The 14,789-nt window shown below is 28.3% G+C and overlaps 1 long non-coding RNA gene across 2 annotated transcripts; it reads left to right on the forward strand.

Annotated features, from left to right (window-relative positions):
- Window positions 1-354: 354 nt before the first annotated feature.
- On the forward strand, window positions 355-13,351 carry LOC127086359 (uncharacterized). Of its 2 annotated transcripts, none has more exons than XR_007789468.1 (3): window positions 355-658; window positions 742-1,041; window positions 12,736-13,351. It is a non-coding gene; the product is annotated as an uncharacterized LOC127086359 (long non-coding RNA). The 2 variants fall into 2 exon arrangements; XR_007789473.1 differs by lacking the exon at window positions 12,736-13,351 and adding an exon at window positions 5,023-5,408.
- The last annotated feature ends 1,438 nt before the right edge of the window (window positions 13,352-14,789 follow it).

The raw sequence follows: 14,789 nt of genomic DNA on the forward strand, positions 1-14,789 counted from the left end.
TTATCATGGACATAGCTAAATTATATTTATTCGTTTTATATAATATAATTAGGAATGTTATTTCATTGACTTATTATTATAATTTATTTTTCATTAGTTATATTTGCAAAAAAACTTATCAACCTAATTCATTAAATTATTTAACCAAAATTTATTTTACAAATGTATTTTTAAAATTAAAAATATCAACTCATGTTTACTTTTGCTCTTTCTTTAATTTTACGTGAGCTGCAATGAAATCATACATGTAGCTAACATATATTTTCTTGATTTCTGTTCAATGGAGAAAACAAAAGTGGAGCCCACATCATTCATTCTCCTCTATTTATACCATACTCCAAGGAAAAGAGAGCTATCTAAGATCACATATATATCTCTTCAACTTCTCTCTGCTTAATCTCTCTTATTACCAATCAGACCCTAAGTGTCAAAATGTCTGCATTATCTATTTTCTTCTTGATATTGTTTTGCTTTCTATTTTCATATGGAGCAGCAACACATAAGATTATCAGTTTACCGGATTAGCCACCGGTAAACTTCAGCCAATACTCCGGTTACATCACTGTCGATGTTAATCACCAGAGGAACCTATTCTACTATTTCGTAGAAGTAGAAGTTGACCGATCATCAAAACCAGTTATACTCTGGTTACATGGAGGTTCGTAATTTTTTTAACGTTTTTATATATATTGTAAAATTAATTTATGTGATTTTTACTCATTAGTCTTATATATTTTGAAGGGCCTAGGTGTTCTGCCGTAGGAGAAGCTGCTTTCACCCAGCACGAACCTTTCCTGGTCAGTCCCAAGGGTTTGGTCAAAAATCCCTTCAACTGGAATAGAGGTATTTTTATACATTTTTTCAAGTAATTACCACAAAAATTATTTATGAGTTCTCCATTATAAAATTTGTTTTTTTTTACTGATTTTGCATTCTCTATTACAGAAGCAAGCATGATATACTTGGATTCTCCAGCTGGTGTTGGTTTCTCTTATTCGGCCAACACGTATGATTATATATTTCTAAATGATGAATTTGCAGGTATTGTTTTATTTTTAATGTTTTTTTAACTTGCTTACTATTAATTTTGTAATAGACCGATAAGTTCTTATATCATAACTAACTGAAAAGAAAATTTTAACATATATTCTTCTAAATACTGATAAGTTCTTATTTCATAACTAACTGAAAAGAAAATTTTAACATATATTCTTCTAAATACTGATAAAACGCATACGCATGTATCGATTTTTAGTGGAAAAAGTCTAAATTTATACTTCTAAAAGATGTATAATAATTTTTTTTTATAATAATATTGTTATTAATAATAAATTTTGTTAAAGTAGGAATAAAAATAATTATATTGCTAAGAAACCTATTTATAAAAAGTTTCTATTGGGAAAAATAATTAAAAAATTAATTTTATATTTATAAAAAGTTTGTATTGGGAAAAATTCAACTGTTCACAATATTATATGAAGAGATAAATGAAGATGTGATTAAAATTCATACATTTATGTTTTTCCTAATTTATCAACTTTTATTTTTTTAAATATAACTCTTATTCTTCCTTTTCATTTTTGATGTAGACATATTATTTTTAACATGTTTTTATCCTCCTCTTATTTTAATTATTAATAATTTTCTCTAAGTTTTTCTATATAAAATATTAAAATATATAGTAATAGAAAATAAATTATTAAACTGTTTAGAAATTAATAATAATTATTAATTATTCATATTGAAGTGTTTAACTATTATGTCTCTCAAGTGTGATATAATCAATTAAAACATTAAAATTTTCTCTTCACATATACCAAATCAAAAGTCACACTTTTTATCCTATTTATCGTACTAATTCTCTCAGATCTTGTATCATGCCCATGACATATAAACCAATGATTTCTTCATGTACGAGTAGCTTTAATTTTGATTATTAAAGAAGCTTTCAGTAAATAAGATGTTGTTGGTACTATATTAGTAATTTGATAAAGAAAGAGGCTTTATTATGAAAAGAAGTTTCATGATATAATGATTATGTGCATAGTGTTGGGATGAGGGGAAAGAACACATCTTTCCTTTTTTAAACAAGATAAAAGCAGTATGCATGCATGTGATTAAATATAAACAGTAATTGTGTTTGTGCCTACTCCACAATTTAAGATTTAAGGTACAAATAAATTTGTCACAACTCATACTCAGCCATCAATTAATATTGAAATTGGAATGATAATAAATGAATAGATAAATTTGTGACCCCTAGATTGTTCTATGATTGATGCTTTAGGAAAATATGGATTGCAAATTGAAGATTGTTTTATTAGTAAGACTTATTTAAAAATATTACAATTGTTATTAAATAAAAGAAATGATTGTTTTAGATATTTTCATTTTAATTTCATTATACTTTTGACTTTTCTAAAGATTCATTAACAATGACAATGATTTTGAAATACTTGTCTGAATATATAACAGTCAAAATGGAATAGTTATAAGGGTCGGTCTGTCAAGTCCATAAAATCACAGAGTTTGAATCTTAAAATTAAAATTCATATTTTTTAGGATTTTTTAACTTGGTTATAAAAAATTCTCTAACTATTAAAGCTGATAAGTATGGACCGCGAGTAGCCCTTATGTCTGCATACCTATAAATTTAAACAAATAGTATTAATATTTATGTTATCTCACTCTAAAATAACACATTACATTGTCTCATCTCAATAAATTTTATCTTTTTTAAATATTATACATTGATATAATCAAATTAATAGGTAACTATTTTTTGTTTTAATTCACAATTTCTTCGTATTATATTAGTTTATTATATGTTAAATATTTGAATATTATTTTATACAATATCGATATGTAATCCAAAAACATATTAAAGTATTTATAAAATTAATATAGTAATTAAATATCGACATGTTAATATTATAAGGTTTTTATTTTACTTTTTTTTTATAAAAAATAATTTTAAAAAACTCGTCTAAGGTCTGGTATTCCGAGGCCTTTATAGGGTCAGACTCGGATAGTAATATTTGAGCTTATATTATAATATGTTTTTTTTGACATGGTCCTAAAAAGCCTGAGGTCCACCAGGACCGACCCATTTAGGGTCGGGTAATCCGTTTCAATATTTTGATATGTATTGCACCAATTCTGATACATACTCAATACGATTAAATATGTAATTTTGTATGTCAAAGTAGTGTGCGTTCGACAGAGACGAATTGAGTCTATATTAAGTATATTTTATCGAAAGTAAAAAACAACTTATTGAAATTTATGTTAGTCAGTTACTTAACAACTTTTATGGAGGCAATGGAAAAATTTAATTAAAATATGTTCCTTTTTAAATGTCATTTTTTTTATACGAATTGAATCATTATTGTTATTTTTTCAACAATAATTCTTCTTTTACCTAAAATACTCTTAACTATTTATTACATTCATTTTACTTTTTCTCTCTCTAATAATTTTGACAAAATACAATCAATATTACCTTGAACTTTATAAATGACACTTAAAAAGAAACATTTTTTTTAAAAAAGAGACACTTAAAAAGGAACGGAGGAAGTATCGATTTACATCAACCTTTATAATTTATTATACATTTTGATTTATTAATGATTATAAAATCATATCTATTTAATTTTCAATATTATCGATTTATTATCAATTATTAAATCATATCAAATATTTACACATCAATAATATAATCATATTTATTTGATTTTCCTGTACCCTATACATTTTGATTTATTATCAACTATAGTATCACATCTATTTAATTTTCAATAGTATAGATAAAGTGAATATAAATTTCAGGTAATAGTATTGATATATTTTTTTAATATCAATTATAAAATCATATATAATACAATATTTATCTATTTCATATTTAGTATTACTGTCTAAAAACAGTAAAATTAATAATATTTGTGTCCACAATTATTCAATTGTATACATGATTATAACTTCTATATATATATATATATATATATATATATATATATATATATATATATATATATATATATATATATATATATATATTAAGATGATACTTATTTCTATTAACATAATTTACCTGTAATTTCTGACAATAAGCTAACCTCTTCTAAATTATATTAATATTCATATTATATTCAAAATTTAAAACTATTTTTTCATTTATTTAAATATTTTATATGTACATATTAACCACCACCATACTATATTTATTTACTATTTATTACGATATTGAGCGAACCATAAAAACACGCGAGTAGATGACTACTTAATTATTTAATTTATTTTTTCTACTAAAATATATATTTTCGATGGGTCAAAAATACATAATTTATATATCTTTTATATACATTTCTTAACCACCACTATACTATATTTATTTACTCTTTATAACGATATTGTGTGACCTATACAAACTCATGTGTAGGTGACTACTTATTTTATGTACATTTCTTAAAATTCACTATATGATTTTAATTTACTCTTCTAACAACAAAAAAATAAAATAAACGACATATATCAATAACAAAAAATATAAAAAGTTGGTGTTGAGAATCGAAGCAACTGACCATCAATCACAACGGTTGTTACAACGGTTGTTATTAAGAACAAGAATGAGATATATTTCAATAAAATAATAAAAGAACTTAACACGAGCAAAAATGAGATATCACTATACTTTTTTAAACAACCGTCGCAAGATAGTGATACCAAAAATGTATTTTATAGTAGTGACTATTATTCTTTGGTCTAGAGTGTAGAATAAGGCGGTTACGTCAAAAGTGTCGGGGATGGTGTGGAGAATATTTCAAAATAAGATCACAACCAAAGATAACCTTGCTAAAAGGGGAGTGATTGATCATAGGTGTGCCATGTGCGAGTTTCTCACCTTTTTTAGTGCCCTGATTTTGTAGGTGTGTGGAACTGTATCCGTTAATGGCTGGGAGTGTTTACTGCTATGCATAATGAATGTTGACAATATTTATTGCAGTTTGACAATATTTATTGCAGTTTGAATGGCTGTTGAGCAGAGGTAGTTAGTCGCCTTCGAAGAATGTGATGTTATGGTTCATGTGTGTGGTGACAATATGGGACGCCAAAAACTAAAATACTTTTTAAAATGAGGAAATAACTATTGTGAAGATGGTTAAAGAGGCAAAATTTCTATCTTGGAAAATACTTTTCAAGCAGCACGTTGAATAACATTTCGCAGTGGTTCACACATCCAAGGGTGTGTCTCAAAATTTTGTATGATTATTGACAGGTGTTGTGGAATAACATTAGATCTTTGCGCAATTTTGTTGGGGTTTAATGTTGGTAATCCTGTGTAGGTTGTTCATCAATAGGAGAGTGTTCACTTTGTTGAAATATGAATGCATCATGAACCATTTACTTTATCGTTCCCGTTATTCTTGATATTTAGTGCGAGTGGAGGAGAAAACTGATTGTTTAATAGTCGTTGTTTTAGTTTGGGTTGATTGTAGTCGCCTTCAACTAAGGGATTCTCCTGAAGCTAAGGGACTCACCCTTTGATTAAAGTCGTCTTCAGCTAAGGAACTCACTTCAGGTTGAGAGACTCCCCTTTTTATGGACACTATCAACCCAGAAACTCACTACTAAGACAAGGGGCGCATCCGGAGCAAAAATGAGGTTTTAAAAACACTTAGTCCTTAGCAAAACCCCTAATGCATGAGATATTATGTAGAGTTATATTTATGAGCGTGCTATATTAGGACGCCCTCACCCAAGAATAGTATCTCCTGGGGAGGTATCCTTACTAGAAAAGAGGACTCGCCTATGACTGGTGACGTGTATAAAGCCGTTGGTCAAAGGAAACAGAGTCCACCACTATTTCTTGAAGAATAGGTAGTCAACAACCTCTCTTGATCATGAGGGAGCCATTGCCGCCACTCAAGGGTACCCAAATCCTTTGCCCGAAGGCCTCTATAAATACCTCCCTCATAATGGAAAAATGGGAATCTTAAGCCATACCGATCATTACACCTTTTAGGAGCTTTTACCTAAGCAGTCCATATATCTACATGGTCTTTCAGCTCACGTGAGCATGACCCCGGAAAGAACCTTAAAACACAACCGTACAAGGCTTCTCACTGTTGTGGATAAACTCCACCATCGTACACATGTATTATTTTATACAATATCGATATGTAATCCAAAAACATATTAAAGTATTTATAAAATTAATATAGTATTTAAATATCATGTCGTCTCTTTTAAGCATAATCATGATGTATTAATTATCGTTCAAATCAATATTATTTATTGTCAATTAAGATTTGTTTGTCGTACTTCAACTCAAATTCATTTTTTTTTCTAATGAAATATATTATATTATTTATTTTTAATACTCTATCTTATTTAATTTATGTATTCTTAATTATTTAATATTTATTTTACATATTATATGCTATTGTTTTAATTTTGATTTGAATTAGTTTAACTATTTTTATTATAGTTTTTTAATTTGATCAAATTATTCTTAAGTGATGGTTGAAATGATTGTAGAACTATGTTAGGTTATTATTTGTATTACCGATATTATTGTATTAGTTTTATAATAGATTTTTGAAATATTTATTTTATTAGCCGATTGAATCAATTAAACCTTAAATCGCAAGATTCTTCGGTTCAATCTCCAATTCGATTTTTAAAACATTGCTATAGAACAATAAATTAATCAAATTCGAACACTTAAAATTTAAACTATTATTTTTAAGTAATTTTTGATATTTTTTGTATTTAAAATATCTATAAACCATCTTCACAAATAAAAGTTTTTGAAGACGTTAAACAGATAAATATCAAATTTAAAATATAATAATATAAAAAAAAAAGTTTTTTTTTCTCTAACTTACATCATATTTAGTTTTGTCTCAATTTTAACCATAATTATTTTAGAATATTTTTTAAGGAGTAACAAATTTTAAAGAAAAAGAATTACATATTATTAAATTAATACAAATGTTTGGAGACTATTTCATGCATTATGCATGAAATAGTGCTAGGATGAGGCGAAAAACTTTTTTTAAGACATGAGTTTGGCAAGAACACGTCTTTACTTTTCCTATATAAATTAAATACTTACATCTAATACTATTCACGTATTTCTATATTAAATAGTATTTTTATTTATTTTTAAATAAAAAAGAATATTAATAAAAGAATATTCTTATTTTTAAAATTATATTTATAACGTAAAAATTATTTAGGACAATGAATATGTAAATTATAGATGAGAAAAAATATAGAAAACATATGCTATTTATAGGTAAAAATTAGATTAAAAAATTAAACGTGATTGAATCGTTTAGGAAAGATTTCATTTAATCTGATTTTATCTATTTCTTAATGGTCAAGTCAATGAATCTATAGATGGATTCATGGATTTATGAATTTTAAATAATGAAAATATTCTAATAGTAATAATAAGAAAAAAAGATTTTGATTGATTTTATCTTATTTTATGATTTTGTGACTATTTTGTGCTTAAAATCATGATTTTAATGAAAAAAATCATATTTTTAAAAATGCATTAATAAAAAACTATTTTGTGCATAAAATCATGATTTAAATGAAAAAAACTCATATTTTAAAAATTGCATTAATAAAAAATATGAAAATTAATAATAAAATAATAAGATAAAACTATTTTTGGGATTGGAAAATAAATAGAAAGGTTAGAAACAAATAAAAGAGAAAAGGCACTAAAATCAGGTTAAATGAAATATTTCCTAAACGATTCAACCACGTTCATTTTTAAACTTAACTTTTATCTATAAATAACACATGTTTTCTACATTATTTCTCATCCACAATTTACATATTCATTTGAAAATAAATAGATAGATTAGAAACAAATAAAAGAGAAAAACACTAAAAATAAGAAATGTGAGATTCAAACTCATAACCTCTCATACTCATAACTCCTTATCCATACTCTACCAACCATTAGACTATTGTACTCATTCAAAATTAAATTGACACTTCTAAATACTTAAATAAAAAATAATTATTATTAGGAAATAATAACTAAACTTTTTGCCTAATTTTTAATAATAGAAAAGTCCTCCTAAACCATTAATTTATAATTTCATTAAATAAGTAACAACATAATATAATATTTGTATTTAATTACCTTCTTAATAATATAATCTAATGAGATATAATATTCTAATTACTAATCCTATTTATTTTTCCTAAAAAATAATTTTAATAGTTATAAACAATTTTTTAGCATAATCCTACAAATTATATTATTTTGAAAAGTCTAAATAATACCTCTAAACTAAAATCAACTCGTAAGAGGAACTAAGAGATTGATTTTCCCAATTAAAATATGTTTCTAGCAAGCTAATAATAATAACCTAGTAGCCTAATTCTTATTCTAATTAAATAATTGACTAAAAACTATATATTAAAAACAAAGTCCTTAAAAAGTCCTAAAATAACAATTAAACCCTAGTATAAAATCAAATTCCTTAAGGGGGTTAAAAAGTCTAAACAGTATCTCTTTGACTTTTTAGGTCATTGGGATTAACCAGATGACATACATGAGATTCTACTAAGTCAATGTACTATGTTCTAAGTCGGATAAAAGAGGAAAATGGGTGGTCAAAATTTGGGGTACGACGACAATAAAGGTGAAGGGACATGCGCTTATTTTTATCAAAAAAAGGGAAAAATATTGATGTTGGGATTCGAAGCTTGTCATCAAAATTCTATGACCACGATTCTTTTTAGGAACCGTGATGAAAAGTTTCTTAATAAAATAAAAAAACATGCGCGTAAAAAATATGATATGACTATGGTGGAAAAGTGGTTGTTTTAATATTGTGTCACCGAAGGTATATTTTCTAGTTGTGATTCCTAATTTCTTTCTCAATGTTAAGAATCTGTCGATCTTCAGTCCTTTGGTGAAAATTTTGGCCATGTGTGCTTCACTCGAGCAATGCCTCACTTCATGTTCACCATGGTTTACCTTATTCCTTAGGAAATGAAACCTAGCCTAAATCTGCTTACTCCTTCCATACAGAACTAGATTCTTTGCAAGATTAATGGTTGACTTGTTGTCGATCTTCCGCACCAGAGGTTTCTTCACTTAGACCTCCATCTCTTCCAGCACAGATCCAATCCAAATTTTTGGACACACAATATTGAATCCTGCTATATACTCAGCCTCACATAATGATAATACCACCACAAGTTTCTTTCTCAAGCACCATGATATTGGGGCACCAAATACTTGAAAGAAATAACCAAGTGTGCTTCTTTGATATTCCTTATCTCTACATCAATCAACATCTGAATAGCAAGTAATCTCAGCTTCTTTGCTTTCAGAATCTCATGGAAATAGAATTCTATAATTTATTGATCCTTTAAGTATCTCAAGATTCTTCTTGCAGCATTCATTTGCGACACCTTTGGTTTATCCATGTATCTACTCACTAATCTGACTTAGAAACTTATATCAGGTCGACTATTTCGCACATATCTCAGAGATCTGACATTTTGTTTGAACAAAGTGACATCCACTTTATTTTCTTCTCCATGCTTCTCCATCTTCAAATTTGATTTGACAGGCGAAGATGTAGGATTCGAGTCTTCCATCACGAATCTCTTGAGTATCTTTTTGACATACTTTCTTTGATGTAGCACCATACCTTACTTTGAAATTTGAAATTCCATGCCTAGGAAGTATGACAACTTTCCCATATTCGACATTTCAAATTCCTTTTTCATCAGCTCTTTGAACTTTAACATGTTCTCCAAGCTATTTGCAGTTACTAACAAGTCATCAACATATAAGCAGATGATTGTTATATCTTGTGCCACAAAATAAAAATAGACACCATACTCAAATTTGCATTTGATGAATCTCAATTCTACCAAGTATGAGTCGATCTTCTTGTTCCATGCCCTAGGTACCTGCTTGAGACCATATAGGGGTTTGTGAAACTTTTACACTTTTCCTTGCTTCCTCTTGTATCAGAAACCCGGGAGGTTGTGTGACATGCACGACTTTATCTAGGGGACCATTCAAAAAATTTGATTGCACATCTAAGTGAAATTATTACATTCCTTGCTTGCATGCCAAGGCTACGACCAATCGAATAGTCATGCATATGTTTCACATTAGTCGTGTCATGATCTCCGAAGAAATCCCCAAGCTACTAATCTTACCTTGTGTCTTGTAATCGAACCATCAAGATTTTACTTCAGTTTGAACACCCACTTCACTTTGATAGCTTTTGTGTGTGCTGGCAATTCAACTAGCTCCCATGTATTGTTTCTTTTGATCGATTGTAACTCTTCGACCATAACCTTATTCATACCTATGTTTAAGACTTGATAACTCCTTATCCATGATCCATGAGATGTGATCATCATTCTATATACATAATAGTCTTAATGCTTTAATGTTATCCCACTTCACACTAAAGCTCGACTATGGGTACTTTAAGAATAGTGTCCTTATGTTTAATGTGATCTCATGATTAAGTCATACTTGATACATTAAATGGACTAGCTATTCTAGGGACTTTATTAAACAAACATAATAAAGAAAAAGCCTTTTATTAATAATAAATAATTCGATACAAGTACCAAAAGTATTGGCCTCTAGGGCTTACACCAACATTAAGACCAAACTATTATGGGTTTTGAACTGTTCAAAGGCTCCATCTTTCACAACCACTGAGAAACCTTTTTCGACCATTATCTAACACTTAGCATGTTGCACTTTATTCCAGGTACAAAGAGTACATATTTGACCATAGCTTTCGCTTTATTGCTCCTTTAAATATCTATGTTGTTAGTACCTTCTTTTTGCAATGAGATTTTATCGACAAGTTTGACCTTGCTCTTCTAGTAGCCTATATCAAGGAACTAGATTTTGGAGTCGACATGGTCATCTGTGATTCCAGTCATAACCACTATATCTTCAGAATTATCTGAATCTTAGCGTGCAAGGTTTGCTCCTTCATTCTTCCCTTTCTTGTACCAATAATTCTTGACCAAGTGACCCTATTTTTCATAGTGATAGCATTACACACCTTTTTTTTTATCTTCTTTGTCTTTCTAATAGGAGTTTCCTTCTCCTCTTTTCGAGGATTCATAAGTCATATCACCGACCTTACATTTTTTAGGGTTTGACCAAGACTTCTTGCTCTAAGTCTTTTCTCCTTTTCCCTTGAACTTGTTGGAACCACCATGTTTCTTCCATGTCCGAGCTTGTAGATCTTGTATCCAATCTTGAACACTTTTCCTTTCGATAATCCTCATCTCATGTGCCTCAAACAAACCAATAAAATCTTCCAATTTCAATATTTCAAGATTGTTGGATTCTTGAATAGTAACGATAATATGATCAAAGTGAGAGGTCAATGCACACATTACCTTCTCAACTATCATCTTATCATTTAGGGTTTCACTGCAACCTTTCAAGAGATGGACAAGATTATACACCTTCAAGAAATATCCTACAATCTTTTCTTCTTATCCCATCTTCAGTAATTCATACTGCCTTCACAACTTCTATGATTTGACGACTTTAACCTTCATACCTCATTCGTAATACTTGACAAGAATATCGCATGCCTCCTTCACCGATTCAGCATGAGAAATCCTATCAAAGTTCGCCGCGTATACCGCCGATTAAATACGAAATTAAGTCTTGCAATCTTCCTTATTGGCCTCCTTGTTTGTGACTCTCTAAGCTTAAATTTCATTCTCAACAAGCTCAGGGACGTCATTAGTAACCACTTCAAGTATTTCATGAAAGTCAAACAAAGATTGCATCTGTTTTCTTTATCGGATCCAATTCTTGCCGTCAAGAATTGGAAGAGAATTTGAAATTCCATAATTACCATTCATCTTTTTAGCAAACACGATTAACAACCCACGATCCAGGAAACACGATCACCAACGTGTGATTCTTGAAAACACAATCAAGAAACTAATCAAGCTCTAGATAGCAATTTGTTAGTGCGTGAGGCACTTTTAGTAAGGAGATAAAGAAAGGGAGTATGGATATATAAGGATTGTTATTATTGAAAGGCTAATAATTGAATTACAAAGTATCTATTTATATACAACTAAGTGACTTGACTACTAAGTAACAAACCCTAACCCGAACTAACTTGGGATTGGGCCACAACTTGGATTATATCATAATATACCCCTTATAACATACCCAAGTTGTACCAATATTATCACAAAAGGGTGGGGATTTGAGATGGAATTCCATGTTCACCTAAAATATTTGAGAGCCACATAATTTAAAAATTGGTGTGAATTAGGTGATCTTTGTGCATTTGGGACATTAATTGCGATCATGGATTATCGAATGAGTTATTGTTGTTCATTAATCCAAAAAGGGTGTGATGTTGAACATAATTTCATGCAATCAGATCAGAGACTAGTTTGGCTAGTTATAAGGTTCCTCTTCATGTAAAACTTATTGCATATCTCCCTTTACATGTTACATAAAAATTGTCGGTATTGATATACGATTCCCCTACATTTAAAAATTGTTGAATGTTGCTGGACTAGTTTTGCTCTTCTCTTACTCCTTGTTCTATCTCTTTTATTAAACAATATTGCATCACATAAATGATACCACATAAATGACACCATATTGCATCAATTGCAAGCTTTTTGTCTCATATGCTACTGTTGATTTTATTGTTATGCATGTGATTGTAGGTTACATCCAAACAATGTTGTTACCGTGGCGATTCCAAAAATTGTAGAAAAGATTATCGGGGAACGTTCAACGTGAGCTTAAAGTCCAAGGAAGAGAAAAAGAGCGAAAAGAGTGGTTTGGTATGTTTAAAGTAAGAAATTTAATTTCTTTTTTAGTAGTTTGATGAAAATAATGTTGATTTTGTAGAGTTTGACTTACTAGTAGATTTTGGCAGTCACTTGTATCATTAGAATATTGTGATGATGCTAAAATGAAAGACTTGTTTCATTAGAAATATATCAAACGAGTGACTGATATATTTAAAAAGGTTAGAGATGAGAATGAAAGGCCGCCTTGGACAGGTGTAGATGCACATACATATCTTCTTTATGAGTGGAAGAAAGAAGACTTCAGAAAACTCTTTCAACTAAATAAGATTAATCGATCATCAAGCAGAGGTGGGACAGTCCATATGACAAGTCATAGGGCTCACCATGGTGTTGCTCTAAAATTGATGTATATTCTATTTGTAATTACAATGCGTTAAGATAATTATATCTAATATACATTATAATCATATATATTGTCTTTGAGTATAGTCTAATCAAACCACACATTTGGATGAGCTCTTTATCGTCACCCACAAAAAGAAAAATGGGGAGTAGGTTGACATTCGTGCACAACAACACTTGTAAGTTTATTAGCATGACAATCAGCCTATTAGGATGAATGTAAATTGAATTCTCTATGTGAACTTAACTTAGCAATTATTTCTTCGTATCTAAAAAAGATAAAATGAGTTAGGCAAAATCTCTCTTTCAACTGGTAAATTTTTTTTTTTTTTGAAAAAATGCCTAGTCTACATGAAATATCATAGGGGTGTCAATTGGATCCGTTAAGGCAAAATTCATCCATCAACAAATCCATCCAATTCATCGACTACATAAAAACTAAGTTAATGGATTGAATTAAATCCATCCATTTATAAGTATGGATTGATCCAATTCATCCAACATATTTTAATGATCCAGTGGATTTTTTATATCTAGTTTTATAAAAATGAATTTTTTTAAATATTAAAAAATTAATTTTTTGAAAAATACAAAATTAATTTTTTTTTCGAAAAAATGATTTGTTTTGATAAATACAAAAAATTGTTTTTTCCCAAAAATTAAAAAATCATTTTTTTTGAAAATTACCAATATTGGATTTTATTTTCAAAAAAGTTATGTTTTTATGAATATAAAAGAAACATTTTTTTTTCGAAAAAAAAAACAATTTTTAAATTTATTTTTCTTAAAATACAAAAATATGTTTTTTTCCCGAAAAATAATTCCAAAAAAAATTAATTTTTTTCATTATAATACAAAAAATTAATTTTTTTCAAAAACATATGTGATTCAGTAGATTGTTTAGTTCCTTTTTTGGTTTTTATAATCACAAAATGTTGCATGGGGCTCAAGTTGAAAAACGCACGCGCATGTGTCAATTTTTAGTGGAAAAAGTCTAAATTTATACTTCTAAGGGATGTATAATAAGTTTTTTTTGATAATATTTTTATTAATAATAAATTTTGTTAAAGTAAGGATAAAAATAATTATATTGCTTAGAAAACTATTTATAACAAGTTTGTATTGGGAAAAATAATTAGAAAATTCATTTTATATTTTTATTAAAATCAATCCATAATTTTCAATATAACATTATTAATTAGTTTTTAACTTGTGTCTTTAGGCCACAAATTAGTATTACCCTATAAAATAAATCGGTGCGAAAAAAATTATAACTTGATATTAAGTTATGATTGGACACATAAAAATAAGGTCAAAAAATGAATAGATTGATTGTTACTAGTTTGTAGCATAGTTTACTTTCTAATTGGTTTGCAAAAATCCATTAGAAATATGCATGATAAAAATAAAAATAAATAATAAAGAAAAATAGTCTTTTAATGCATGTTAATGAGTGTAAGGACACAAAGAATAAAGAAAACTCAATAATGGAAAGGACACCAACACCACAAAAAGATTACCTTTATAATTCTATATCATCACCTCTTCATTAAAAAAGTGAT

The sequence above is a fragment of the Lathyrus oleraceus genome, chromosome 1, assembly GCF_024323335.1.
Source record: "Lathyrus oleraceus cultivar Zhongwan6 chromosome 1, CAAS_Psat_ZW6_1.0, whole genome shotgun sequence".
In the NCBI taxonomy this organism is placed as follows: Eukaryota; Viridiplantae; Streptophyta; class Magnoliopsida; order Fabales; family Fabaceae; genus Lathyrus; species Lathyrus oleraceus.